The sequence below is a fragment of the Nyctereutes procyonoides genome, unplaced genomic scaffold (genome assembly GCF_905146905.1).
Source record: "Nyctereutes procyonoides isolate TBG_1078 unplaced genomic scaffold, NYPRO_anot_genome, whole genome shotgun sequence".
NCBI classification, from domain to species: domain Eukaryota; kingdom Metazoa; phylum Chordata; class Mammalia; order Carnivora; family Canidae; genus Nyctereutes; species Nyctereutes procyonoides.
In genome coordinates, this window is record NW_026575144.1 from 13,304,591 (window position 1) to 13,330,628 (window position 26,038).

Sequence of the window (26,038 nt, forward strand, 5' to 3'; positions counted from 1 at the left end):
CTTTTATTATCCTTCATATATTTATAATCATATAAGAGAATCCTACCTGGCAAAGCCATGCTACAGGAATTGTTGGTGCTACCCGATGAGGCAGAGGGATTATGTAGACTATGAGTCATGAGAATACATCTCACAGATCTCCAACCATGGAGGGGGAGGGGGCTTAACTAATCAAAGCTTCCAGCTGCTTCTGTCCTGAAATCTACAACTAACTGCATTTGCCCCAAAGCCGCCGATTCAGCCAGTAAATGGAGCCACAAGAACAGTCAAGCAGACCCATTCCCAGGAGTCAAGACACCCCAAGCATCTGATTGGCTTGAGGACCCCCATGGCCCACTGAACCTTACTTAGATGGCACTGGGCACTGCCACCCAATCTTCCCCTCCTCTGTTTCTCTCTGTCAGATTTGCATTGTTGTCAAACAGCCTTCCTAGACTCCCAGAGCTCCTCTCTATTTCCTCTCATGGGTGCGGCTCTAATAAAATCCTTAATGTTTAATCCCATCTTGGCATTGACTTCTCCCAGCACCTGGATTAATGCATTTACTAAGTTTTTTTTAAAAAAATCTCATTCTCTGCAGTTGAGCCCAGGGAATTAAGACCCACTCACTTCTAAAATGAACTGTTTTTGGTGGCCCATACATGTGGGAGGCACCTTAACATGCCTTCCTGAGCATTCACTCTGTGCCAGGCACTGGGAGAAGAGATATTCTGACACTTGTATGAGGTCATCACCAAGGTTGCAACTTAGATACACAAAATCTCTATAAAAGGTTGGTCGTCCTACTGAACCTTACCCACCAAGTAGTAATAAAGCTTTCTAACTTTATTTTAAAATTTAGGCTGATCTGATAATTCATAGAATTCCATTCTACAACTCTCACCTGACCACACACGCACGCGTGCACACATTGCTGACCAAAGTCTGGAGAGAAGAAAATCAAGTCACCTATGCCTGAATGTCGACTCTGTCCCCAAGATGTAGTGGCACACACTTTCTTTCTCTTGTATCCTGTCTCAGACCTCAGATGTTCCACTAAGCCTTCATGGAGAGCAGTGAGCCCTGGCTTCAGAATATAGGTAGGCAGCCAGGTGCTGGACATGCATCTTGTCAGTGTGGGCAGAGATAGTGTGTTTAAAAACTTCCCAATTCCTCCAACGGCTTCTTGGCTCTGCAGCTTCCTCTTGTGGTGGGGGTATTCTTCACAGAAGCTCTGCTAGACTCTACTCTTCTGCCAGTGATTGAGTGTAAACTCTTCCTGCACAAGGCAGCAAGAGTGGATTCTGTCCTCTGCTGCTGAGCACTGACCAGAGCAACCCCATACTGAAGCTGAAATTGCTTAGTTACCCGTCTCATTTCACTCGAGTTCCTTCAAGATCACACAGTGTTTTCATTTCTGCAACCCCAGCAATGATTACCTTACTTGGGACCCAGTAGGAACAGGAAAGCGCTCTTCCTTTGGTTGACATAGCATGAAGATATGGAGCAGAGTCAACTAGCAACTTTGTGTCAGAGCCTGAAATGGAGCCTTTGATTCTTCATTCAGCCCAGGATTCCTGGGTTTCCAGTTCCTGGCTGTGCTTCTGCACTTTATTATCCACCATCTGTATTCTGTCTTGGAATCTTAGAGGTTAAAAAATCCAACAAACTGTGTTATTCACTCAATATGTAACTTGTTTATCATACTTCCTTAGATTTGTGAGTTAATGTAGCTTATAGTTACTATATTTCTTTATAGGTATTCATTTTATCTTTCAAGTGTGTTCAGTTCTTCAAGAAAAATAGATTTTTAATTTATTTTTTAAATATTATTTATTTATTCATGAGAGACACACAGAGATAGGCAGAGACACAGGCAGAGGGAGAAGCAGACTCCATGCAGGAAGCCCAATGCAGGACTCGATCCCCGGACCCTGGGATCACACCCTGAGCAGAAGGCAGACTCTCAACTGCTGAGCCATTCAGGTACCTGAAAAACAGATTTTTTTTCAGCAGTTGCAACAAATGTTAATCTTTTCCCCCCAAGAAATGTCTTAAACTCAGATTAACAAACATGGTAAAAATTTTCATCTGATGTAGATTTTAAAGAAATAGTCTGATATCTTCTCTGAATTGTTATTATCAAATGAAATTGTCCTCCAATGTTCTTAGAGGGAGAGAGTTGCATTTGGGACCCCTAAAGATTTTCTTTCTTTCTTTCTTCTTTTTTTTTTTTAAGATTTATTTATTTATTAATGAGAGACACAGACTGAGAGAGAGAGGCAGAAAGGTTTCACCTTTCTAAGTTTCACCTTTCTCTAGGTGGAGAAAGAAGCAGGCTCCTCACAGGGAGCCCCATGCAGGACTTGATCCCAGATCCCAGGATCATGATCTGAGCCGAAGGCAGGTGCTCAACCACTGAGTCATCCAGGCGTCCCTAAAGATTTTCTCCTTATTGATGATAGGTACAAAGGTCAGTCTTCTATATGGAAGTTGGGTATAAGGTTTTAAAATATGTAATATTGAAGAACATTTATTTGTCCTAAAGCCCTATAATGATAATCCTATAAATTTAAAACTAACCTTAATTCGCCAGCTTGTAATCAAGACAAAATTCTCTGCCCAGAAGGCAATATTAAACCACCTTTCATTCTGTGATCCCAGACTTCTCCGTTGCATTGTGATTCAATCCATGTTACTATGATAATGAATTTAAAGATTTTAGAAGAGAGAAAAAACAGGAGAAAGCGTTATAAAATGATTAATAACTTCTTGGTCTCCCTGACTACACAACTCGTAGTGCTAATCCCCTGACTACACGAATACTTGTTGTAGAAAATGATCTTATTGACACCTGCATAATGTCCAGGGAGGTAGACTGGCCTCCTGTGTTTCTATAGAGGGACAACACTAGTGCTAGGTGTCAGGTTATACATGGTGCATGTTTCACACTTGGTCAAGGAATGCTCACTTCTTCTCCCTCTGTTCCTCGCTTCATCCTCTCCCATCTTCCTTGTCTTCCCCGAGTTCTTCCTTTTTCTTACCCTCCCACTTTTTACTACAAAATATGATTTTATTAAACCCCTTTGAGGTCCTCAACTTAAGTAAGTTAAATGCTGTCCTCATAATTTTGCCTACCATCTGCCACTGATCACAGAAAACTTTATGAAAAAGCATATTTGTGTCTATGCTAAAAACTAAACCTATAGAAAGGTATACTCTGAAAATCCCAAGTCCTTCTCCATGCTCTCAGCTCTCTCAAGATCACTTACCAAAAGCACCATAATTAACCTTTGTATATATATATTTATATATAGGTATCTATAGGTATATGTATACACAAGCAAAGGTTAGATGTATATATTTGTGTTATATATGTAAGGATAGATTTCATTTGTGTGTTTATATATTATATACATATATATATAGAGAGATGTGGATTTATATATATGTATATTTTATGTATATGTATGTATACATAAAATTTATGTATTTTATGTATATGTATATAAATGTATATTTTAAAATTTATAATTATTAGTATATGGGATTGGTGTTTTTACCTGAAACTTTATTTTAGATTTCTTTGCATTATTCATAATTGCTACCTAGTATCATTGTATGGGGGAACATACCCTAATACAGGTTGCTACTCTTTTTTTCATAGAGTTATTTCCTGTTTATAAAATCACTTATGTCCATTACTGAAAATTTGGAAAATACACGCTAGAGTAATGAAGGAAATGAAATCCATCTTCCATGATGTGCTTTGGGACTACCTGGAAGGGCTGCCCATGAAAAGCTGTCTCCAAGGAGACCAACTGTCCAGCCATGGAGAGAGAATTCTTATTGAGAGCTCTTCTCAAGGGCTCAGATGGGCCTCTGAAATGACACTGTTCCTCTGAAATCAGTACAGACTATATAAATGATGAATGTCAAAATATTTTTTTAAAAGGCTTATCAGGGGCAATTATTCTTTTGACTTAATCAGTAATTAATCTCCTTTGGGGTACAGGAGGTGTTAGCCTTGAAGAGGGAAGTATATGGAGGAGGGATCATGAGTTGATCAAAGAAATTCAGTGTGCTATGAAATGAATATGTCTGGTCTTTGTCCCTGGTTGCTGACACAGCTTCAGAAACTCTTCAATTTTCTGAGTCATAGGAGTATCCTTATTACGCTCATGACCTGACTGGAGATGGGCCCCAGAGAGGATCATGATACAGTCCAATCACCCGGAAGATCAAGTGGGTCATTAGAAGGTTGGAAGTCCTCCAGGAGATTGAGCTCAATCTCATGATCAATGGTTTCACCAATCTTGCCTATGTAACGAAATCCTAATAAAAACTCCACACACTGAGGCTCTGTGCTCACATCCCTTCCAAAGAACGGGCCCTAAAATCAAGTGTACATAAGCTTTGCCTTATTCGTGGAATGCGTAATATGGGTGTTTTACTAAATTTCTGCAATGACACAATCTTTGTGTGACTAACTACACAAAATTATACTTCCTGTTAGTGTTGCTAAGGGAACCAGCAGAGCTGGTTTCTAATTCTCTGCTATTAACAAGGCTTGGGATCTGTGGAGTTATTTAATTTGCCTATGTCTTCTTTTTCGCATTCAAAATAAAGGGAGTTGACACAGTGAAAGGGAAGAACCAGAAGTGGGAAAAGTGCTTTGAAATGTTCCCAAGCACTATGATCTTCATCTTCAGTATTCAGATTACTCTAGTATTGACTCATTGCGGTGTATCGCAGGTCTCTAGGATTTGTATTTATGTTGATTTCTTTCTGAGTTTACACATAGCTAAGGTAAGTGAGTGCTTCCTTACTCTTTGCTAATTTGCTCTGGAATTCCTTTTTAAATTTTATCTTACTCAATGTTCGAAACACAGCTGTGAGTTAGTACTCTGATGTTTCTCATTTTATGGATGAGGAAAATGAAGAAGTTTAGCAAGGAGAGAATGAAGCTACTCATGGCTATCTAATTAGTAAATAATGGGAACCAGCGCAATCTGCCTTCAGAACAGTTGACCTTGGCCACCATCCTCCCCACTTCCTAAAATAGACTGCATCACACCAGATCCCCATTCCTATAACATAGTCAAGGAAGAAATGGAAAACAGGCTGATTGTCAATCATTCTGCTCTTACATTCTTTGCTTTCCATATTTGTCTCCAGTAATAATATTTTTTTTCAATAAGGTCATTACTCTGCTTTGCTCAAGCACTTGGATGCTTCTTTTTAAGGAGCATAATTAACCATTTTGACTATAATTTGCCTTTTCTTCAAAGTATCAAAATTAACCCTGACTGCATTCATTATTATTTTATTGCATTGGTGATATCATGGTTAATTATGTCCTCTTTCTAAATTCTTCTGCCTTGGTTACTCTGTTATTTTCATGCAGTGGACTGTGTTGAATAGAAATTCTATCACCTGCTTATTAGTAAGTAATTCATATGCTAGCAGCAAAATACAATCTATAAATCCTATAACTATGCTATCTTAGAAATTGCCCTTGATTTGTGAAGGATATTACATGGGCTGAAATTGTTTGACATAAATATTTTTTAGCTCGTATGCCAATGTGCTTTCAACTGTAATAGACCAATTTCGAGAAAGCCTTATATTTTCTATATGCTGGCTGACCACACAGCATGCTGGGGAGAGGAACCATAGTGTGCTATTGAGGAGATAGCAGGAGATCCACATTCATATACATAATGTTTGCATTATCCCACAATGGTATCATTTGCAATAATAGAATCCTTTCTTTTCTCTTGGTCCCTGGACCTTCCCACCCCAATTATCTGATATGGGAAAACAGTAAAAAGTTGCTAAGCTTATGAAAACAAGCAGTTTACAGTTTCCTGTATCAGCTCAGAAAATTCAAGTTTCTCTATAAAGAGACCCACAAATGCCAGAAGTTTGCAACAGTAGAATTTAATTTTCACTGATGTGACAGTCCCATGTGTATGGACTGGGTGACTTTTGGTGCAGTGACTAAAGATGGAGCTCATTCTATTTTCTGGCTCCATGCTCTCCCAGGGCCTTAGTGTCCTTCATTTCTAGCTGATAGCGCTAGCATTCTAAAGAATATCAAATTTTGTTTCAATGTCAATAGGAGCTGAGTCAAGCAGATGACCTGGATGGAAAAGAATGAAGGCAAGGGATGTTGGTTATATGATATGAATATTCAGTGTCATCAGGCTCTGGTGGCCTGGTGTGTCCATCTTCACAGCAGGGCTATCTGCAGGAAGGTGAATCTCCATACAAACAGTAATGGATGAACACTGCCAATCTGAGACTCTTTTTCTTGAGCTTCCAATGTGAACCAGCTCCTTCTGACTCATCCCCCCCCCTTTTTTTTAGATTATTTACTTATTTGAGAGAGAGAGAGGGGGGAGGGAGAGCAGAAGCACAGGGGGGAGCAGCAGGCAGAGGCAGAGGGAGAAGCAGACTCCCCGCTGTGGAAGGAGCTCAACATGGGGCTGGATCCCAGGACCCCGACATCATGACCTGAGCTGAAGGCAGATGCTAACTGACTAAGCCACCCAGGCATCCCTGACACATCCATTCTTTCCTAAGAAAGCCCACCCTACCTGGGAAGATTCAGGATAGAATTGTTGGCATCAGTTGAGAGCAAATGCTTGCACCATGCCCGCCCTTCCCTCCATTGTAACTACCCCCGCACTGTGCTCACTCTGAGTACCTACATGGATACAGGTCACCCTCTTGGCCTAATGAGCTTCATACTAAAAGAATTCTAAAGAATGCAGAGGAGATAGAAACATCAGCCACCTTCGATGGCATTTACGTTGTGTTAGGAAATGCTGTAAATGTTATGGATTCACAATAGTTATAAATGTGTTTCATGAGCCTATTTAGCTCTGGGTCATTAAGATTCCCATCTCCAGGACCACACCCTGGGCCTCCATGATTATGTCAGGATGTGTGTGTTCCCATCAATCAGGCTCCGGTCAGTGATCTCTTTTCCAGGAACCTATATATTCCTACTGAGATCCAGAGGATCCGCTGTTGTACACTCACTCCCACCCCCACCAAGTGACTACATGAGACATTCACTGATTATTAGCTGTCATCATGAATGATGATTTATTATAACATTTAGTAAGATATTCTATGCAAAAAAAACCACCATTCTATAAATGCTACTAATAGGAAATTAGGCAGTTTTGTGGGAAATGATTGGGTTAAAGACAGTCATTTTCCATAAAGTGAGAGCATGGCACTTATAAAATTTTGGAAAAAATATATATTGGTCTCTGCCTCCGGTTCCTGGCATAGAGCTCATCATAAGTGATGAGAGCACTATGAGCATCTTTGATTCCAATCTTTGGTCTTTGACTAAGGGTCCTGACAGAGTTCCTAAATCCCTCAGGATTTCCTGGGGGCAGAAGTATCTTGGTTCTAACAAGGTGACTCTGGATGGGCTCTGGGATTGGGCTGGTCACCGAGAAAGACCAAGCCATGATGAAAAGCTTGGAATTTTCAACTCCCACACTCTTCATCCTCCAGAGAGGGGAGAAGGACTGGAAATGGAGTTGATGATCTGTTATGCCTATGTGAGGAAGCCACCATCAAAATTCCAAGAATATGAAGTTTGGAGAGCTTCTGGTAAGTGACCACTTGGGGGTGTGGGGAGAATGTGTGCTCATAGAGAGCATGGAGGCCTTGCATCCTCTCCCCCACATACCTTGCCCTCTGCATCTCTTCCTTCTGGACATTCATCTCTAGCCTTTGTCACATCCTTTTGTAATAAACTGGTAAACATTAATAGTTTTCCTCAGTTGTGTGAGCTGCTCTAGCAAAGTAATTGAACCTGGGGAGGTGGTGTTGGGAATCTCAAATATACAGCTGTTTGGTCAGAAACATAGATGACAAACTACACTTGCAATCTTTGTCTGACAAAGGAGGAAAGAGGGCAGTCTTGTGGAACTAGCCCTTCACTGTGAGATGTGACACCATCCCTAGCTACACAGAATTGTATCTATTGAATTAAAGTGTGGGACTCCCAGCTGGTGTCACAGATTGCTTGGTGTGGCAGGCAGAAGTGCTCTGAGTGTAGTGGCCATGTGGGTGTACAGGACATGCCAGAGAAGTAGCTTTTCCCTAAACAGCACTGAGCACAATTTAGGATGACCTAAGAGAATAGATGGCATCCTAGATTGTGTATTTTAAGAAAAAAAAAAAAAGAAAAGACCAGCTGTCCCATCAGTTTTAGCTCAGACTCAGCATCTCCTCAGTACCTGAAATCTTCTGGTCTGCTGGGCTCAGGCCCAGCTGCTCAAACAGTGAAAATGTAAGGGTTGGGTAGAGTGGATAACCATCAGCCAATCTAACTAGCCCACCAGAGAGAAGGGCTTGAGGTCACAGGCAGAACCACGTTGAAGACCAAAGTTTGGGGCACGTGGGTGGCTCAGTGGTTGAGCTTCTGCCTTTGGTTCAGGTCATGACCCCTGGGTCCTGGGATTGAGTTCCACATTAGGCTCCGCGCAGGGGGCCTGCTTCTCCCTCTGTCTATGTCTCTGCCTCTCTCTGTGTGTCTCTCATGAATAAATCAAATCTTAAAAAAAGAAAAAAAAACAAAGATTTGTAGAGAAAGAGCATGATGCTGTCGCAAATGGCTCGAGTTCATTTGGACAGTCAAGGGTTGGCTGGTCCCTCTGGTAAATATGGGGATCTTCTAGTGATGGAAAGGTAGTGTTTAAACATACCTTCCTGGGGTACCAAATATGAGGTGGCTCAGTGGTTGAACGTCTGCCTTTGGCTTGGGTGGTGATCCCGGGGTCCTGGGATCGAGTTCTGCATAGGGCTCCCTGCAGATAGGGTGTTTTTCCTTCTGCCTAAGTCTCTGCCTCTCTCTGTGGGTGTCTCATGAATAAATAAAACAATATTTTTAAAAAATAAAAATAAAAAATAAACATACCTTCCCCAGTAATGTTGTTTTTAGAGAGTAGGTTACAATGACAGCAAATATTCAACCAAAGTTTGCCAAAGGTATCAACATTTTTTATCAAGCATAGAAACATCAGATCTTTCCTATAAGTTCAGCAAAGGCCTACTCTGTTTCCAAGCACTCTCTAGGCATCTTGTGCTAATTGTTCTGAGGCAGAGGCAGCAATATTCTGAAGGTAGGATCGGCCAACTTTATGCTCATATCAGGTGCAAGCATCCTTCATGAAGTGGAGAGCACTGACCAGCAGGAATTCAGATTTCCATCCCTATTCTGAACATAGTAGGCTAGAGGGCCTGCCTACTGTTTATATTTGTTCTTCATGTATAGGCAGGACCTGGAGAAACTTTTTAAACCACCAAATGTTTTCAGCACCACCTATTTATCAGTAGAGAAATTATTCCTGATATCCTTTCTTCCAATTATCAAATCCTTTGAATATGATTTTTTTTTTTTTGGAGACAGAAAGAGAGAGAGAGAAAGTGTATGCACTGGTGGCTGGGAGGGGCAGAGGGAGAGGGAGAGAGAGAATCTCAAGCAGGATCTATGCTCTCTGCAGAGCCCAGTGCAGGGTTCAATCTCATGACCCGAGCTGAAATCAAGAGTTGGAAACATAATCAACTGAGCCACCCATGCACCTCTTGAATATGATTTCTTTCTTTTTTTTATTGAATATGATTTCTATAGCTATCTTGGAAATACCTAAGCAAGCACCTATAGTCACCATCAATTGTGATCAGATTGTGGGCTTTCTCAAGGCAGGTGTTTTAATTTGTTTCATGCATTGGTCTATCCCCAGTTCCTAGAATAGTGTCTAAGTGATTTTATGCAATCCACATTTGATATTTGAATGAATGAGTGAATGTTAATTATGATTAGAGTGCTTTGCATGGTAACTAAGTTAAATCTTCACATCCAGATGAAAGCTAATTTGCACACACACATCACATATTTATGCTAAAGAATTTTAAAGTAGTTACCACAGTGACAATATAGCAGCAGCACTGTTCAGGAATGGCCTCAACATAAATGGGCAGTGATATGATAGTAGAGATGGGAGGAAAAGCTCCCTGACTCTGCACCGGTATTAGAATTTTATTTATATGCTTATATCTAGATTATCACTCACTGCTTCTCAGACATGGAGACATTTTTATAATACTGTGTTTAATACCTGTATGTAGTTTCTGCAGGAACTCTTGAGCGATTCTAAGAATGGATCTTCCCCAATCCAATCCCTATTTCTGACTAATCTCTTAAACCTTCAATTATCTGGGATGCCTGGGTAGCTCAGCAGTTGAGCGTATGTCTTCAGCTGAGAGTGTGATCCTGGGGTCTGGGATCGAGTCCTGCGTTGGGATCCCTGTGAGGAGCCCGCTTCTCCTTCTGTTTATGGCTCTGCCTCTTTCTCTCTCTGTGTCTCTCATGAAAAAATAAAATCTTAAAAAAAAACACCTTCAATTATCCACGTGTGTTCATATTCAGCAAAAAGTTGATAACCATTACTTCTGATATTGTTAGTTCTTCAAAAGTTTAACTTACAACTATTTTTAACACAAATGCACTGTATTCCTTGTATCCTGTGTTTGGGCAAAAGCTCTTCAAAATCATCTGAAAAAAAGGTGTGCTTATCACATGCATTTTGGTTGATTGACACTTCTCCACCTACGCTTGCTTGTAATTATTTTGAGAATCTGTCAAAAAGAGCATTTCTCTTCCACATGCTTAATCTGTTTGCAACTGAAAAGCTGATTCCACTATTCCATGTATTCCAGAACCATCTATCTCATTTTATTTTAACAAGATGCATGCTAATTAAGCAGGAACAGGGCCAGACTGAAAATGCACAGCAGCTTAACCAAAGTGTTGCCAGAGAGAGGCTCCCCCAAGGAAACAGCACCATACATCCCAAGTAAAAAGATGGGCTCCGTCATAGTGAGCACCTGACAATTCTGTTCTGATGTCTCCAACCCCAGATCTCTCCATCTCTCACCAGAAGCCCCCAATGGGTAAAATGTGTTAGATATGTGCCGACATAATGGTGAGTATTGCTTTTGTTCATCCATCTGTCTATTCATAAGACAAGCACTTTTGAGCACCCATTTTGAGCACTGCTATGAACCAGCCACTCTGAATCAAAAATAAATAAAACCCAGTTATAGCCCTGAAAAAACACAAGGTGTAGTATGGGGGAAGTAGTGTGTGGTGACAGAGGTATCCATAGGGAATTATGAGACCAGTGAGGTGAGCCACAAAACCAGCTTGAGGAGGCAGGGAAAGATACCCAGAGGCAATAAAAGTGGTACTTTCCGAAGTTATAATGTTTTTTATTTCATGGAGATGACATTAATGAGGGGACTGTCAGGCAACAGGAGAGGTAAGTTGACTAAATATTTCAGAGAGATGGGGAATTGGGGATGACTCTTATATCACAATATTTGAGTGGTGTGTCTTCAGCACAGAAATAATTCTTTTGAACTCATATAGATCCACAAGAATTGTAGATTCTCTGTTAAAGGAATAGAAATTTCTCAGCATGAGGTGCTTTTTTTTTTTTTTTTTTTTTTTTTTATCTCAAAGCTGAGCTGGGTCCACAGCATTACTGAGCTCTTCCCTTCCCAGCTTGGTAACCAGCAGGCATTTTATTTGTTCCTTTCTGTCTGGCTTGCTGGGACCAGACAGCAGTCTGCTATTGCAATTGTTCTTTTCCAGAGAAGCCCGTGACAACATGCCCTCTGATGGAGAACCAAGGGTGATAATGGCAAACACACCCCAGGTCAGCCCGTGAGCAGCACAGACTGGGGATGACCATAGTCATGGCATCTTTCAACACCATAGTGCTGCCCCTGAGCTGGGTGCACACCAGGATTTACACGTTGGCACTACTTATAGAGAGATTCACTCCTTAAAGTTTGTGTTGTTTTTATTGTTTTCTGGGGAAAAAAAGTAGTTGTGGTAGGGTTACCATTTTAATCCTAAATTGTGTGTTCCTCTGAGGATGCAGGCATGTCAGATAGATCTAAGAGGCTGGTGACCAGGCACCTGGGTGGCTGAGTCAGTTAAGCATCCAACTCCCAATTGTGGCTCAGGTCATGGTCTCAGGATTGTGAGATGGAGTCCTGCATCGGGCTCTGCATTGACTATACAGCTTGCTTAAGATTCTCTCCCTCCGGGGGCATCTGCGTGGCTCAGTGGTTGAGCCTCTGCCTTTGGCTCAGGTTGTAATCCCGGGGTCCTGTGATTGAGTTCCACATTGGGCTCCCCAAAGGGAGCTTGATTCTCTCTCTGCCTATGTCTCTGCCTCTCTCTGTGTATCTCTTATGAATAAATAAAATCTTCAAAAAATTAAAGATTCCCTCTGCCTTCACCTTCCTAAACAAATTAATTAATTAATGGCTGGTGATTGGGGCCCCAAAGGGCTTTATTTACATAATGCATAAAGAAATTTCTTGAGAAAATTAATTATTTTAAGACGTTTGAGGGCAAAGGTGTTGGAGTTTATGATGGAAGGAAGCATGAGAGTGAAGGATGATTTTGTAAATAGTATAATCTTTGATAAGAAGAATCTCAGGACAAGACAGCCACCAAAATAAAATGTGTGACTTGGAAACAACAAAAACAAACAACCCCATTAAAAGAATGGGCACAGGAATCGAGCAAACATTTCTCTGAAGATACACAGATGGCCAAAAAACCCACAAAAAGATGCTCAATGTCACTCAACACTAGGAAGATACAAATCAAAACCACCATGAGATAGCACCTCACACCCATCACAATGCCTACTATTGAAAAGGTAGAAAAGAAGTACTGGCAAGGATAGGAACATTTGTGTACTGTTGGACTGTAAAATGGTGCAGCTGCTATAGAACACAGTAGGGTGGTCCCTCAAAAAATTAAACATAGAATTACTGTATGATCCAACAATTTCATTTCTGGATATGTACTCAAAGAATTGAAAGCTGGATCTCAGAAAGATATTTGAGCACTCAGGTTCATAGTATTATTCACAATAGCCACAAGATGGAAACAGCTCAGATGTCCATCAATGATGAATGGATAAACCGATTGTATACATACAAGCAAAGGAATATTATTCAGCCTTAAGAAGAAGAAAATTCTGACACAGGCTACAACATGGATGAACCTAGAAGACAGGACAATAAGTGAAATAAGCTAGACACAAGAGGACAAGTACTGTATTACATGTATGAGGTACCTAGGATAAGCACATTTATGGAGACAGGAGGTAGAAGGGTTGCTGCCAAGGGCTGGATGGAGTGGGAGAATGCAGTTACTGTTTGATCAGGACAGTGTTGCATTTTCCAAATGTTTCAGGTGGTACATTTTATGTTATGTGTATTTATGTGAGTAAAGATTAAAAATAATTTTTTTGGAAGGTGGGGGAAGAGAAAGAAAACATAGTAAATGCATATATTTAGTGAGTGAAACATGAAGTGTCCACAGTGATTGGGGAGCCATGGGCAGGACACACCACACTGATTCGGATCCCAGCAAGGAACCAGCAGACCCTAGATCATGTGGCTATTAGGTGAGTATATCAGGTATGCAGAAAACTTTGTTTTCGTAAAATCAAGTACGTGTTTGCCTTCTAGGACTGTCACCTCCCACATGGCTGCCCTAACCCCAACCCAGGAGGGAAATTCAGTCTCAGTGATTACTGCTGCTCCACCCATGCCTATCCTCCACCCATGCCTATCCTCGGGGCCTGCAGGTTTACCTAGCCCTGTCATTTCTCTGGCCACCCCCCAGGCCACACTGAAGAGATTGCGAGATTGCAGGAGCAATCCACCCTTGTTCTGCTCTACATGATCCTTTCTTACCCAGAGGCTCTGCCACTGCCCAGCCAGGCTCCAAGAGGCAGAGTTTCTGGCAAAAGTGGGAGTCCCATAACTGAATCTGATTTCCCCTGGGGATTATTCCTTCTCCCCAGAGGCCTTGTCCCCTTGTAGACACATTGCCAGAGGACCTGGAAAATATCCCCAATGATCAAGGAGCCTGCAGATCTCCCTGTCTATTCCTTGTTATTTTGCTTTTCAGAAGCATTTTGGATAAGGCTGCTCTTGCTTTCCAAAGTGCTCGAGTCTCTGAGGTAAGAAATTCCAAAGCCTGGTTGCTTACTTGGTAAGGGGAAAATGGGGCAGGTGTAGGGAAAACAGTTGGGCTTCCCAGAGAGTCAAGATTTCATGTCACAGGAGGAAGGGGCGATAATTCAGTTCTTAAGCAATGTTGAGGACCCCTCCCCTTTTTTCCTAGGATCTTCCCCCAAGTGTAAGCTCAGTCGACTTCAGAGATATGGCAGGAGAAATTGCCTTGTCAACAGGATTACTTCGAATCTACCACTGATGGTTCATTCAATATGGTTAGGATACCTCCTGTGTTTCAGGATATAGACTTACTTCTAAGCAAATAACCTTATAAAATGGAAATTCCTTGTGCTAAAGGACCACTTCCCCAAAGCCTTCCCCAGAGATACCATCACTAGAGGATAAGAACAGTCTCCTCCATTAGTGAACAGGAATGGCTCCAGTGCCGCCCAGCTGCTGGCTGTGCCTTTATTGGTGGCTGTTTTAGATATTCAGTATCTTGCCAAAGAAAATCTGAACCTCAAGAGTACCTATCCCTGTGCCTTTTGAATCGTCAGCACTAAAGAAGTATTTGATGAGTGAAGTGAATGAAGGTCCTTAGGGTTCATGCATTTGTAATTCTATAGGCTCCTTATCCTACCTTTCCAGACAGTTTCCCAGAGCAAAAAGAGCCTCTCTGCCTGGAGGGATCATTAACTCTCTCCTTTGATCTGATTTTCCCTCCGGAATGCACAGTGCTAAGGACAAAATCAACCAGCCCCCGGCTTGAATGTGACATGGATCCTTTCCGCACTGGCTGCCTGGCAGACTGTGTTTCCGCTTGGCTCATCTGCAGAATAAGAGGGTACCTCCCAAGGGCCCCTGTGATCCAGTCATTGGGATTCTGATGCTATAAGGAAGCATTTTGGATGTGCTTAGGAAATCTCAAAATTTTGGACATTTGGTCCACAGTCAGAAACCTGGCAAGTACCTGTCCTCATCCCTTCTAGACAGTCATGAGGCCCCTACACATCTAGATGCCCCTAAGCTGCATCTTCTAGTTTGCCTGCCACCAGCACCTTGATGTTCTCTAGGAGGAAGGAACTGGCTAATAGCAAGTTATGGTTCCATGGTTCAGTACATGTGACAGTCTGTTCTGTTCACACAGAGGAACGATTTGCCATGCATGCCTAGGACACAGGTGTTCCTCAGAATCTGGTAGTGCCTGCCCTGGGGGAGGCCAGGGCACTTCTGCACAGTGGCCCCGTCTGCTGGTCATGGGGCACTGCTCAAAATGCCATTTCCCCGTGTGCTTGTCTCTGTCTGTATGACTCTACACAACTAACATCTTTAAATCCCTCTGAGTTCCTTGAACTCATAGCAACCACTGTGAATCAACTATCTACTATGTGCTGGGCAATTCCTGAACCCTTTCCATGTTCTTAATTCACTTACTCTTTAGAACAACTCTAGGAATGAGTGTTATAATATTGTCTCTTCTATTACATAGAGCTAAGTAACTTGCCCCTTATCTCCCCAATGATGGGCATGGGGTTGAATGAGGCCTCTAGATACCAGAGCTCAGGCGCAATTAAGCCCTGCCTTTCCTACCTGTGTTTCTTTGTAAGTTACAATGTATTTAGTCCCATGAGGCAAGTGAAGGAGCGTGTAGCACACATCTTTAACCTTTTTTTAAAGAGTTATTTATTTATTTATGATAGACAGAGAGAGAGAGAGAGAGAGGCAGAGACACAGGAGGAGGGACAGGGAGTCCGACGTGGGACTCGATCCCGGGACTCCAGGATCATGCCCTGGGCCAAAGGCAGGTGCCAAACCGCTGAGCCACTCAGGGATCCCCTAACCTTTTTTTTAAAAAAAGGATTTTATTTATTTATTTGACAGAGAGAAAAAGAGAGAGAGAGAGAGAGAGAGAGAGAGAGTGCACAAGCAGGGGAAAGGGCAGAGGGAGAAGCAGACTCCCTGCTGAGCAGGGAGTCCAATGTGGGGCTTCATCCCAGCACCCTGGGGTCGTGACCTGAGCCGAAGGCAGATGCTTAACCAACTCAGCCACCCAGGCACCCCCATTTTTTATGTTTATGATCAGCAAGCTTTGTCTACCATGGTAAAGATGCTTGAACACTGTGCAGTTCCTAATCAGGTTTTTCCCTTTATCCTCATACCCAGCTCAACCCCTTGGCTTCTACAGCCACTGGTTTTCCCCAGCTTTTAGGGGTGAGCCATGAGATAGGCTACAAGACGAAAACTTAAACTGAAGAGAAGTAACTGTCTATTTCCAGTTTTTGCCGCTATCTAAAGGGACCGCGAGGAGTGATATGTAATGGTCCAGAGCAGCTCTGCCCAGAAAATCTGCTTTCCAGCTTACAGGGAACTGGGTATCATTAAGAATGATCTGCCCTTTCTTTGCAATGACCCATCATTTTGTGACAGCATCCCTATTTTGTGAGGTCGTTTCTCTTCCTATAGTGACACCCTCTTCCCTTGAGATGCCTTGATACTCATAGTGACACCATGACATGGGCTCCCAGGTTCACTTTGTCCATAAAGCCAGGTTAGCCACTCCAGCCTGCTTTCAGGGTTATATGGTGGCCTGCAGGGCACTTATGTGTAGAGGCAACATGTACATAATTAGCTGTGGTCATTCTCCATGCATATGTTACTAATGATCTGTTTTGATTCCAAACAGGTCCTTAAATCCTCATGTGTCCAGAAAAGATGATCCTTTGCCCTTGGCAGTGATTGGCAGGTCTTTTCAGACACTCAGAGCAGCCAAGATTGCATTTTTAAAAGTGCCACTCTATATTTAGCATGCCAAACTATCTAAGGCTCATTCTCCCTTTGTATTAGCACCACCTAAAAAAAAGCTCACCTTCACATGCAAGGTCATACAGATCGGACACACATTGATTTTGCTGCCCACGGGACCCAGAATAACTCCGCTATGGGAAATGCCATTCAGGGGGACCAACTGAAAAAAAAATGGATGCCATCCCATTCAATTCTGGCAAAGCACGGAGCAAAAGAGAATTTTAGCAAGGTTAGTGCAGAGAGGTCCTGGCTTCCCCCGGGGAAGAGGATTCCAAGTAGATGTCAGGCCAGAACCAAGTCTCAGGATCAGCCTGGCAAAGTGCCCTGGAGCTCCCATTGCAACTTTTCTATCTCCTCTTGTAATCTCTTATTTGTCTTTTATGATTGTCCTCTTCTTATGTTCTCCTCCTTTCTGTCCTCTTTCTCTTCCTTTCTTCCTCCCTCTTTCCCTCCTTCCATTCCTTCATTCCCTTCCTCCATACCGTTCTCATTTATTAAGCTTTACAGTACTTTGTGGACCAGTATTATTACCAAAGGTTATTAGACCAGACATTACTGTGCCCACTGCAAGAGCAGACACAAACAAGGTAATATGGCCCAGTAACAGGAAGCCACAGAGGGAGGAAGGGCACTCAGCTGGCCTCAGAGGTGCCAGGGAAGGCTGTGCTGTGAGGGAGACACCAATATGAGTGACTCCTCACTCCAAAGGATAAAACTGGTCCAGTCTTTTTTTTCTCTCTCTCTTTTTAAGATTTTATTTTTATTTATTTTAAAGAAAACAAGCTAGTGGGGGGGGGAGCTGAGTGGGAGGGAGACAGAGAATCTCCAGCAGGCTTCACACTGAGCGTGGAGCCCAGTATGGGGCATGATCTCACAACCCCAACACCATGACTGGAGCTGAAACCAAGAGTTGGATGCTTCACCAAGTGAGCCACCCAGGCACCTCAAAACTGGCCTAGTCTTACATCATCAGATGCAGAGGGGGAACACCTCCCTTACTTCTCCTTCTAAACCCACAAGGTAAGTAAGAAAGCAATGTTAGAGACACTTATCCTGCCGAGCCCTGTCTCCAGCTTACTTCCAGCTTCCCTTCCACTCCTCACGTTCTAGCCTGTGGTTGGAGAACTTGCCCCTCTCCTTAGAGGTTAAGAGAAAGTCTAGAACTCAAAAATCACAGAATGAAAAATAGTCACACTCCATTATATGAGAAAAATATTTTAAAATCTATTACCTTCATTTTCAAAGAACGAGAGCTCTGAGGGCTAATGGTGTGCCTCATGGCTGCAATAAGCAAAAACCTGTTTAAAGGGTGAATAGAGATCTCTAGTACTAAATAAGCTTTTTTTTTTTTTTAATACAGTGAGGCTTTTAAATAAGAGAGTTTGCCCTTGGCTGCTGTCATGAAAGTTAGAAGATGTCTCAGGGTGTCTGTACACTTAGATCTAGTGTTGATAAGAACCTGGGACCAGAGTCTCCCACATCTCGTGATTCTGCTAGAGAATTACTATGTGGATTATCACACACATAGACAAGAACTTTATTTTCTGAAAACGAAGTGTACTTAGGTCTGAAGGCCCCACTTAATTCTGCTTGTTCAAGGAGATCTTTCAGGTTAGATCACCAGGGTTTTCAGTTCATCCAGGCTTTAAACTCTATCAAACTCAAGTTCAGATTCTCTGCAATTTCTGTTCTGCCCCAGTCTCCCAGGATGGTGTCTACATGAAGGGGCGCCCGGTTTGTGTGTGTTCACCTGGGTCCTACTGGCCCCACTGCCTAGACTTCAATGCTTGATCTTTGCAAGGGGGGGGGGTCTCTATTCCTACTGCGTGTGCCACGGACCTCCCCAGTCCCACCTGGCCTCAGTGAGATGCCAGCACCTGCTGCTCAGGTCCCTGTCACTGCCATATCTTGCAACGTCTTCTTACCAGCCCCAGGTACCTTCTAATGCCTAGCCCCTCTCCTGATCTGTGATCCCCACTGGGCATGCAGGAATATCTGCATCTCCCGTATGGCAGGGCACAGGGTCTAGGGTGCATGCCATATCAAGCCTTTTCTCTCCACAACCCACCCTACTGCCACTGTCTGAACCCATGGTAAGATTGGGGTTCCTTCTGAGGTGGTTCTCTTCCAAGACTTCTGAATAAGAAATAGGGGGCACTTGCTCCTTACCCATTTTCTGCAACCTCCACTCCATTCACACACCTACCCATACAGACATGAGGGTGGGTCAGGCACTGGGTCTTGAATCTCTTCTACATCCTTTCCAGGCCAGGAAGGGTTTGCATGTCTTCCTTTGAGCAAGGGAAGTTAACGTATTTTATCCTCATCTTCATTACCTATGATTCAGTTTACAAACCTAGACTCCAAGAAGTCTGGCCTCACTAGATTTGCAGATCCCCTTTTCACCTAGAAAAGTTTAGCTTTACCTTTTTGCAACTGTTGTCTCTGAAAAGGGCTTCAACGGCATTTTTCGAAGGCACAAGGTGACCATTCATTCCTTTGTTCTTGTTTGGATCTTGTCCTTCCCCCTGAAGCAGAGGAGGCTGTCTCGGTCTCAATGTGTGGACAGCCTCAGGGCTGCAAAAGTGCCAAGAATGGAAAATGCTCTCAGATCATATATCAAAATATCTGTCAACTGCCTGCAAGCTCTCTATGTGCTCCCCCTCTATGGCTGGGTGACCCCTTCCTCTTGTCCCTTGACACCTGCTCCATGGCTTCCCAGCCACAGGCAGCCCTCCATTCAAGGGAGAAATGGCTGTGGTGGCAAATGTCCATTCCTGTACTTAGCAGTATTTCCTCCATCAGAAGAGGGAAGGGAGTGTCAAGGAATGTCATTTGGCCACTGTCACAGTTTTTATCTAGATCAAAATTATATCTGCCTCCCATATGTGAAGGCAACGTTCAAAAGAACAGGTTTGATAGAAAGCCTGTTTGATTTAACTAACCAATGGGTGGGCCAACAGGAAGAGAAATAGGGATATATATGCTCACTTGAGAAAAGAATGCATAAATGAGATCGCTAAACTAGATACAAGTTAAAAAAAAAAACAACTCTGTAACTTCTCTAACAGGTAATCAACATCTATCTTATCTTTTCCTAACAGGCTATTAACATAACTCTTACCTTTCCCTGAACTGAAGTAAGCAGTAAGTGTCTCTGTCAGCTGGGAATTGATACACAAACATATCTTGACAATACAATGAAATGCCACTGGACTATTAGATGATGGCCAATTCACAAACAGGAAAATCCCAGTTTCTTCAAAGTGGCTTAATCTAGCATGGTATGAAGCAAAGAGTTTTTCTTTTTTGTAAGTTTAGTTAACATATATTATCTATCTATCTTTTTTTTAAATTTTTATTTATTCATGATAGTCACAGAGAGAGAGAGAGAGAGAGAGAGAGAGAGAGAGAGAGAGGCAGAGACATAGGCAGAGGGAGAAGCAGGCTCCATGCACCGGGAGCCCGACGTGGGATTCGATCCTAGGTCTCCAGGATCGTGCCCTGGGCCAAAGGCAGGCGCTAAACCGCTGCACCACCCAGGGTTCCCTTATCTATCTATCTTTATCTCTATATTTTCCTTCTCACATATATAAAGGTTGAATCCCTTAAACATAATGAATCTTACTGTTGAAAAGAAGCAAGTTACAAGCAGACAGATGTCACCCTTCTGAACCTGCACATCTCAAAAGATCTCTTTGATTGGTTCACTTTGAAAGAACCCTGTGATGGTCAGGTGCTGATTTGTAAGTCAGTTCTCTTTTTTCTTCTGGAAAATTCTCCTTCTTTTGCTCCAAGCACGTTGATTTAGTGGGAAAGAAGATAAGAGGGCTAAGAGTGCATGACCCACTCCAGGGCAGAGTCCTGTTCCAAGGTTTTCCAAACTGGAGCCGGAGAAAGAAATTTAGTGTCTCTCTGGGGATGAAGCTAGGAATCTTCACTACTTTTCACTACTTTTATCTGTGTAACCTTGGGTGAATTGCTTAACCTTTCTAGCCTTCAGTTTGCCGGTCTATAAGGATAATAAAGTATTTACCTGATAGAGTTGTTGTGAAGTTTAATTAGTACATCTAAAATGTTTAGAAATGTGCTTGGCATATAACAAGCCTACAATAAATTTTGTGGGAAGTGAGAGTTGCCAACATCCGTGTTCCTTGACTATTGGAGAAAGACAGCTCTAATAACAGCTATAGGTAGAGAGAACAGCACAAGAAAGGAAGGTAGAAATAGTCCACTAGTCCACAGGGGCTCCTGAGTGCCTGGATTTGCTGTTCCCTGAGGCCAGGCTCATGACTGTCTTTTGTGAGGCTATACTGGACCTCCCATAAATTTCTGCTTTTGCTAAGGTTTGCTTTTTTCTTTCTTTTACTTTGAGTCTACTTTTAACTTCCAACCCTTTTAAATATGTCAGTATTTCTGGTGGGTTTCTCATAGGCAGCATATAGTTGAATCTTACTTTTTTTTTTTTAGCCTGTAGCCATAATGCTACAACTGCCTAATTGTTCTTTTATACTATTTGTTCTATGAGCTTGCGTACATACTCCTTCATTTGATCAGAAGACCAAGGCTCAGAATATTAACTGGTTTTCTGAAGAATTTGAGTTTATCTTAGTGCAGCTAAGACTAGAACCCCAGGGCTAGAAATGCCATTTGCTCTTGTGTTTTCCCAGGATATAGTCCTTCTTAAAGGAAGGGTGCCAGGACCTTGGAAAGCAAAAGTTATTAGGTAGAAACCAATGGCAAAGATTCCAAGAGGAGTTTACTTCCATCAGGAAGAAAGGTGCCACTCATTTAGTCTCTCTAGTTCTGTCCCACACTTGGGAGAATAATCCTCACTCTTCCCTTGCTGGCTTCTACGTGCTAACTTTTGTATCACTGGGCCCAACATACATGTTAAGCAAAGATCAAGTCATGTTCATTGTGGAGCGTGTGGAGAGTTTTTGGTGCTCCTTATGTTTATGCGCCATATCCACCACTGCCCCTGCCTTTCTGATCTCAGATATGCCCACCAGGGATTCCACCAAAGGAGAAATTATAAGAAGTTCTCCAAGACTATTCAAGAAACTAGGTATAGTTGGAATTGTCCTTGACCTGCAAATTAAAACCATTCCAGGAAGATTCTGGCATTTCTAACTCTTGCCCCCTGGCTAACACTTCTGTAAGAATGATAATATTTTCATTTATTTTCCCCACTCATGTTAACTGAGTACCTGCTATACACCATGCATATTCCAGGCACCAAGGTACAGGAGTGAACAGGAGAGATATGGTGCCTGCCCCCTCACTGACTAGGTTCATGCCCTATTTAAATAAATATTTAATGAACTACAGTTCACTCAGAAGTGTATTGAGTATGTGGTGCCAGGCACTGGTTTAAACTGTGGGAATACAACAAGTGGGCAAACAGTCCCCTCCTGTCACAGAGTGACAGTGGTGATAAGCCAGCAGGGCCAGGAACAACACAGCACTTCTCTGCCGCCTGCCACCCCTGTGTTCCTCTCCTGCCCACATCACCCAAGCACTTGGAAGACTACCTCTAAGAGTTGAAATGAAAAAAAAAAAAAAACCCTTTCCAGGGTTTACATGGTCACTAAGGATTTTTAGTAGGTGAAGGGGGAGGACTCTGAGAGCATTTAGTCCAATTCTTTCATGTTACATTTGTAGAATCTGAGATTCAAATGGGTTATAACTTGGCCCTAAATCATTACTTTACTGCATGGTGCAGCCAACACGAGGATTTAGGTTGCCTGATTTCTATCCTTGAATTCATTCTACTTGGTCCATTGTTTGTGTGCAAACAGCTGATGATCACTGTATTTGTCATAAATGATCAATGATTGACCTTTAAAATAACAATGGACTTTTTTTATGTGGAAAAGTGTTTTTGACCAAAAATTAATGAGGTGTAAAAAAGGTGGAAGTTTGTAGAAACACTGTTATCTCTAGAGAATATTAATAATCAAAACTTACAACTTGAAAATCATCATGATTGGGACGCCTGGGTGGCTCAGTGGTTGAGTGTCTGCCTTTGGCTCAGGTTGTGATTCTGGAGTCCGAGGATCGAGTCCCGGAGGGAGCCTCTTTCTCCCTCTGCCTATGTCTCTGCCTCTCTTTCTCTCTTTCTGTGTCTCTCATGTATAAATAAATAAAATCTTAAAAAAAGAAAAAGAAAATCATCATGATTTAGACTGTCTTTTGTAGTTGTTAGTTGGTTGCAGAAAGTTTAGAGAGGATATATTTTCTGGAATTAGGTCATTGCCAGTAAAAGATCAAGCCTAGTATTAAAAATTTGCAACCTAATATTCTTGGGTTTGGAAGGATGTTATTATTTGTATACTTATCTACTCATTTAAAGAATTATTTTCCAACTTGTCATTGAATTCAGAATTGGCACAGAAATCCCTGGAGCATCCTTATAGCCACCCAGAATTACGACAGCAGCAAGAATCTAGCATCACAAGGGCTAACTCATAACATGTAGACGAAAGAAAATGGGCTAAGAGGGGCACCTAGGTGGCTCAGGGGTTGAGAGTCTGCCTTTGGCTCAGGTTGTGATCCCGGAGTCCTGGGATCGAGTCCCAGATCAGGCTCCCCGCAGGGGAGGTTCCTCCCTCTGCCTATGTCTCTGTCTCTTTCTGTGTGTCTCTCATGAATAAATAAAATCTTTTTTTAAAAGGGGGCTAATAGAAGATAAGAGATTGGTATATGTTGCAGGCCTCATCTCTGGTTTTTCTGACATCAGGGAAACCATTCTCAGCAGAGATTTGCCTTTCTGGGGAGATAGATAATAAACACAGCAAATGGGAGTGATTGTGGAGCTGAGCTGCTGAATGACAGTGTCTGCTGAAGCACTGTGGTAGAAGTGTAGTGTGTGAATGATCAGGAGACACTGTCCTCTTCTATCTCAAAACATCTGTCCATTTCGGGGGGTTGGCATCCTATTCTTCTCAAGCCATTGACTCCATTTATGTTGCAAGACAGAGAACAAGGCACAAGTAACAGATTTTAGTAATTTAACTCTTTTACATACAATGTTTAGGAGTCTAATTGAAATATAATAAGATGCACCCATCTTGTACCAGTGAATTTTGCCACAGGTACACATCTGCATAGCCACTATGCTGTGAGGACTAAAACATTTCCAGAAACTTTCCTCTCCAGTCTTTGCATTCAATTCACTCACTCGAGTCGGTTTCTGTTCTAACGATATAGCTTAGTCTTGCCTGATCTAATATTTTTTATAAATTGCATCAAAGATGGACTTTTTTTTTTTTTTTTTTTTGGCCTGGTTTCTTACATGTGGCAGGACGTTTCTGAGATTCAGCTACGTTGTGGTAGCGGTGAATTATTTTTCACTGCTGAGTAGAATTCCACCTGAGGCCTATTCACTTGATGTTCACTGAGGTGTTCTGTAATTTGGGGCCATTATGAATAAAGCCGCTATGACCATTCTTCTACAAGTCTTCTCAGAGATGTGCCTCTTTTTTTGAAGAAACATACCAAGAGCGGAATTTCTGGGACACGGGGTAGATAGGTAACTTTTTTTGCTAGTTGCCAAAATTTCCAAGTGGTTGTGTTAGTCCATGCCCTGGCCAGCCATGTATGAGGGTTCCATCTGCTCTCTGCAGCCTGTCAACTTCTGCTGTCAAGGCCGAGTTTTTGCTTCGGTCTCCCGCCCTTCTGGTGGCCGGGTAGTGCCACCTCGACGTCCGCAAGGTAGCTAGTGATCCGGAGCCTCTTTCCTTATGCTTATAAACATGTTCACGTTCTTCTGTGTTTGAGTTTTTGCTCAATTTGTATTGGGTTGTTTCTTTAAAAAAAAAAAAAGATATTTTAATATGGTGAAGTCCAAGTGTCCTTTTTTTTAGGGTTCCTGTTTTTGGTGGCCTAAGAAATCTTTATCCTAGGGTCGCACAAAGGCCCTGTGTTAGTGGTTCCCCCCCGCCCCCGTCCCCCGTCCGGGACCGCCTAGCCGGCGGCGTCCGCGCCCCGGGCCGGTATCCCCAGCCCTGACTCCGCCGCCGCCAGGGACGCCCCAGAGCCCGCGCCGGCTGTGCCGCCCGCCGCGGCCCTACCTGGTCCGCGCCTCTCCCGGTCACGGGGCCCACCACGTGCTGCCGACCGGGCCTCTGCCCGCAGTCACTCGCGGGCGGCCGTGGGCCCGGGAGGCCAGGCTGAGGCGTGAGGCACCGCACCCGTCCGGCCCCTCGAGCCTGTGCGCGCGCCCAGCGCCCCCTCGCGCCGGGGCCCCACGTGGTCCGCGCGGCGGGCGGGCAGCTCGAGCGCGTGCGCCTCAGGTCTGACGTGGCAGCGGCTCTCCGCCGAGGGGCGGGGCTCTCCGGCTCGGTGGCGGCGGCTGCGCCGACAGGACCCGGAAGCCGGGCAGTCTCCGGGCCCCGCCCCAGGCGCCTTTGACGCGACCGGCTGAGGAGCTGCGCCCCGAGGCTGCGGCCCCCGGGAAGCCGCGCGCCTGCTTCCGCGCTGCCGCTGCAGCCGCCCTTGCTGCCCGCGACGTCGGGCGCCCGGCTGCTTCTCCCAGGCCGCCAGCGGGGCCGCCACCAGGGGTGACGCGTAGCCCAGGGTCGCCTGGGGTGGCGCCTGCGCGGAGGGCGGCAGCGGCCGGCCCGAGGGCGTGCGGGCTCCTGGAAGGTTCTGGGCCTGCGGCGGGCGCGGGGCGTGTAGGCAGCCAGGCTGCGGCTCCCTCGCAGACGCCTCTTCCTTTGTTGCTTCACTGTGTTTTCCTTTAGGGTCTTGATGGCTTTATGCTTACGTACAGGTCCTACCCCAAATTAATAATTTTGCATTAGTGTAAAATAGGAGTCAAGGCTCATATTTTTTGGTGTTTATTCATTATTTCAGCTCCATTTGTTGAAAAGACTTGTTTTTTTCATGAATTGCTTTGGTTTCTTTTGGAAAATTATTTTTTAGATAAATTTATTTTTTATTGGTGTTCAATTTACCAACATACAGAATAACCCTCAGTGCCCGTCACCCATTCACCCCCACCCGCCGCCCTCCTCCCCTTCCACCACCCCTAGTTCGTTTCCCAGAGTTAGGAGTCTTTATGTTCTGTCTCCCTTTCTGGTATTTCCCACACATTTCTTCTCCCTTCCCTTATATTCCCTTTCACTATTGTTTATATTCCCCAAATGAATGAGAGCATATAATG

At 43.4% G+C, this 26,038-nt stretch overlaps 1 long non-coding RNA gene across 1 annotated transcript; it reads right to left on the bottom strand.

Annotated features, from left to right (window-relative positions):
• Window positions 1–1,832: 1,832 nt before the first annotated feature.
• Window positions 1,833–25,083, bottom strand: LOC129499088 (uncharacterized). Its single transcript, XR_008662297.1, has 4 exons — window positions 24,945–25,083; window positions 24,167–24,679; window positions 19,296–19,446; window positions 1,833–1,969 (listed from the first exon to the last, which is right to left on the bottom strand). It is a non-coding gene; the product is annotated as an uncharacterized LOC129499088 (long non-coding RNA).
• Window positions 25,084–26,038: the final 955 nt, after the last annotated feature.